The following is a 5,000-nucleotide window of genomic DNA, read 5'->3' as shown; positions in this document are numbered from 1 at the left end:
GTGGCGGTGGCATCTCGTTTTTCTAATCTTTTCTTTTTACATGATACCGGAATAGGCGTGCGATTTTTGGTACACACGGGTGCTTGTCGTTCTCTTTTACCAAGGGAACTCTTCAGGACACGACGTAGTGTGTTAATGTCTGTCGACATCCGCTTGGTAGCTGCCAACAGATCTGCGATACCCACCTATGGTTACGAGAACCTTGCATTATCGTTCGGGAATGGTAAATTTAATTGGAACTTTTTCGTTGCTGACGTCACATTGCCAATTCTCGGTGCGGATTTCCTCTCTCTTTTCTACCTTCTGGTTGATGTCGCCCACCAACAATTGATCAACGCAGACTCGTACTTGTCAACACCTCCTGAATCTGCCCCCTCCAACCTTGCTCTCCACATCAGCACACCCACGGATGCCTGCGCCCACCTCCTTACGTCATACCAGGAAGTTTTCCGTCAAGAACTTCGCCAAACACCCATGGCTACTGCCAAGCACGGTATTTATCACCATATCAAGACGATGGGACCCCCAGTCTTCACAAAATTCAGACCTTTGACACTGGAACGATTGGAAGCCGCCAAACAGACGTTCACCAAAATGGAGGAAATGGGCCTTTGCCAAAAGGCCTCCAGCCCATGGTCGTCACCCTCACACATCGTTGTGAAGAAAGACAGCTCCCTCGGTCCGTGCGGGAATTACAGGCACCTGAACATGCAAACAGAACCGGATCACTACCCCCTCTCAGACATTGCCAACGTGACAACCTACCACCACAAAGCGAAGGTTTTCTCTACGATCGACCTCCTGAAGGGGTATTATCAGGTGCATATGAACACAAAAGACATCCCCAAGACCGCCATCACCACTTTGTTTGGTACATACACCTTCAATTACTCATGTTTTGGCTTTCGTAATGATGGGGCCACGTTTCAATGTCTCATGGATGGCATCTTAGGGGACCTACCCTTCTGTGTATGTTATGTGGACGACATACTTCCATTCTCCTCCTCAAAAGAGGAACACCTCCGTCACCTGCACATCGTGCTCGACCGCCTGCAACAAAACAACCTTTTAGGCCGTTACGACACGTGCACCTTTGGCGCCAACGAAGTGTCGTTCTTAGGGCACCGCATCACTCCTGAAGGAGTCCATCCCCTCCCTGAGAAGGTAGCAGCCATTCAGGGCTTCCCCGCTCCCTCGACTGTCAAAGATCTGCAGGAATTCTTGGGCATGATCAACTATGATCACCGTTTTCTGCCAGCCATTGCCGCTACTCTTGTTCCCCTCTACATCTCCCTCAAGGGCAAGCCAAAGGACCTGAAGTGGGGTCCCCTTCAAGAAGCAGCCTTCTGCAATGCAAAGAAGGTCCTATTAACCGCTGCAGCTCTCCTTTTTCAAATCCCACATGCCCCTCTCCTTCTCTCCACTGATGCCAGCGACGTCGCTATTGGTGCAGTATTCGAGATGGTGGTCAATGGCTCGTCCCGCCCATTGGCCTTCTTCAGCAGAAAACTGTCGAAGGCAAAATCGGGTTACTCTACCTTCGATAGCGAATTGCTGCCGGTGCACTTGGCTGTCCATCACTTTCGCCATTTCTTAGAAAGTATGCCCTTCGTCATTCACACAGACCACATGCCTCTGGTGCACACCTTCATTCAACGGTCTGATGCCTTGTCCGCCCGTCAACGCCGACATCTCTCCGCCGTGGCTGAATACAATTGCACCCTTCCATACGTCCCTGGGAAAATGATTCCCAAAGCCGATGCCCTGTCAAGAAACACGCTAGCTGCCATTCAACTGGGATTGGATTACAACGCCCTGGCTGAAGCCCCACGACAGGATCCAGAGTATCAAGCATGTAGGACATCCTACTCATCCCTCCGTCGGGAAGAGTTCCCCTTCGAGGACTCCAACATCACCCTCCTCTGTGACGTCAGTACTGGTAGACTGCGACCTTGGATTTCTGCTCCCATGCGCCAGTAGGTGGTTGATTTCATTCACGGCCTTTCACATCCCTTGTGCCGTTCTACTGCACAGCTGCTGAAGAAGAAGTTCATTTGGCCCAGCATTTCAAAGGATGCTAAGTATTGGGTCCGCGCCTGTACTTCTTGCCAAACTTCCAAAGTACATCGACACACGGATTCGGGAGTGGCCACCTTTCCTCAACCTCAGCGTCGTTTTGCACACATTCACGTCGACGTTGTAGGCCCCCTACCCACATCACAAGGACATTGTTAACTGTTTACCGTCATCGACTGCTCCACTCGTTGGCCTGAAGCCATTCCCATGGAAACTGCAACGTCCGCCTCATGTACATCTGACTTACTCTCAGGATGGATTGCAAAATTTGGTATCCCTGAGCAAATTACTTCAGAGAGAGAGAGAGAGAGAGAGAGAGAGAGAGAGAGAGAGAGAGAGAGAGAGAGAGAGAGAGAGAGAGAGAGAGGATAGTATCCTTGTAAAGGAAGTGGTTATTTCTATTTTTCATGATTGTCATAGATGAGGAAAGTGGAGGGAGGTAGCGGGAGTGGAATGTTCAGAGAAAATGCCAATAAATGTTAAAGTCAAGATCTAAAGCACAATAATAGAACCAGTGTTAATATATGGATAGGAAATAGAGAATGCAAACCTTAAGATAACAAAGAGGAGAATGCTGAGGTGATTAATGGGAATACCACTGTTAGAAAGATTGGAAAACTATGAAATAAGACGAGTGGCAGGTGTGGTAAAGATTGCAGAGTGGGGTAGTAATGTCATGACTGATATGCTGTTAGCACGTGCTGAGGATGGATGGTAAGGAGGGAATGAGGAGGGCTTGGGAGGAGCCTTTTAAGGGGGAACATTTAGAGGAAGGCAGAGAATTAGATGGCGAGATAAGGTGAAGGATGATATGGAGAAAAGAGGGGTTTCATGGAAGAGGATGCTTTTGATAGAGAGAATTGGATAGGGCACATCAGGCAACCGACCCTTTACTCTAGGGATAACAGTGGCAAAGAAATTTTAGATGTTTAAAATCTCCACTTACTTACACCCTTAATGAGATTGTAGGCAAACAACACATAAATAGATTCACGATACGTTGGAAATTGTTAGTTGTTAGCAAAATGAATTAAATGTTGATGCATGGAAGACAGTCAGCACGACAAAGATGTATTTTAATTTTTCTGTTATAGATGCAAATTCATTAAAAATTTCATTAAATACATGATTGACTCTACTAATTTTCCTTCCCAAAATATTAATTATAAATGTATAGCTGCAAGTATATTCAATTAACATTCACCAATGTGACAATGCCGAGAGAGGGGTGTTAACTCAAAGGCAGATTGGAAACGACTGAGTTATATATTAAGGAACACTCTTCTTTACATACAAAACGGCAAGGCAACAGGACATGGCATGTTCGAGGGACAGACAAAGTTCAGAGCAAAACCGGAGACATGATCATTCAGGTTCTTTTTAGTGCGAGGGAAGAGCGCAGATACAAGCATAATATATACAATAGGAATTATGTACAATTGTGTGACACACGGTTGGTACAATATACATATGTGTTTATATATATATATATATATATATATATATATATATATATATATATATATATATATATATATATATATATAGATAGATAGATATATATATATATATATATATATATATATATATATATATATATATATATATATATATATATATATATATATATAGATAGATAGATAGATAGATAGATATATATATATATATATATATATATATATATATATATATATATATATATATATATATATATGTGTGTGTGTGTGTATTATTATTATTATTATTATTATTATCATTATTATTATTATTACTAGCCAAGCTAAAACCGTAGTTGGAAAAGCAAGATCCTATAAGCCCAAGTGCTCCAACAGCTAAAGAGAGCCCAGTGAGGAAAGGAAAGAAGGAAATAAATAAATGATGAGAATAAATTAACAATATATCATTCTAAAAACAGTAACAATGTCAAAACAGATATGTCCTATATAAACTATTAACAACGTCAAAAACAGATATGTCATATATAAACAATAAAAAGACTCATGTTGGCCTGGTCAATATAAAAACATCTGCTCCAACTTTGAACTTAAGAAGCTCTACTGATTCAACTACCCGATTAGGAAGATCATTCCTCAACTTGGTAACAGCTGGAATAAAACTTCTAGAATACTGTGTAGTATTGAGCCTCATGATGGAGAAGGCCTGGCTATTAGAATTAACTGTCTGCCTAGTATTAGGAATAGGATAGAATTGTCTAGGGAGATCTGAATGTGAATGATGGTCAGATTTATGAAAAATCTCATGCAACATGCATAATGAACTAATTGAACGACGGTACCAAAGATTAATATCTAGATCAGGAATTAAAAATTTAATAGACTGTAAGTCTCTATCCAACAAATAAAGATGAGAATCAGCAGCTGAACTCCAGACAGGAGAACAATACTCAAAACAAGGTAGACTGAAATAATTCAAAAACTTCTTCTGAATAGATTGGTCACCGAAAATCTTGTAAGACTTTCTCAATAAGCCAATTTTTTGTGCAATTGAAGAAGACACAGACCTAATGTGTTTCTCAAAAGTAAATTTGCTGTCGATAATCACACGTAAAATTTCAAAAGAGTCATACAAATTCAAAGAAACATGATCTGGATATTGAGGAGCCACCGTCCTTGACCTACTTACAATCATACTATCAGTTTTGTTAGGATTCAACTTCATACCCCGTAATTTGCCACATGCACTAATTTTAGCTAAATCTTTATTAAGGGATTCACCAACACCAGATCTACATTCAGGGGATGGAATTGATGAAAAGAGAGTAGCATCATCTGCATATGCAACAAACTTGTTTTCTAGGCCAAACGACATGTCTTGTGTATATAGGATGAAAAGTAATGGGTAAAGAACACTACCCTGTGGAACACCATATGTTACATTCCTATACTCACTATGGTGCCCACCCA

The sequence above is a fragment of the Palaemon carinicauda genome, chromosome 29 (assembly GCF_036898095.1).
Source record: "Palaemon carinicauda isolate YSFRI2023 chromosome 29, ASM3689809v2, whole genome shotgun sequence".
Lineage (NCBI taxonomy): Eukaryota > Metazoa > Arthropoda > Malacostraca > Decapoda > Palaemonidae > Palaemon > Palaemon carinicauda.
The sequence above is the reverse complement of the archived record's forward strand: the minus strand, read 5'-3'. Positions refer to the sequence as shown.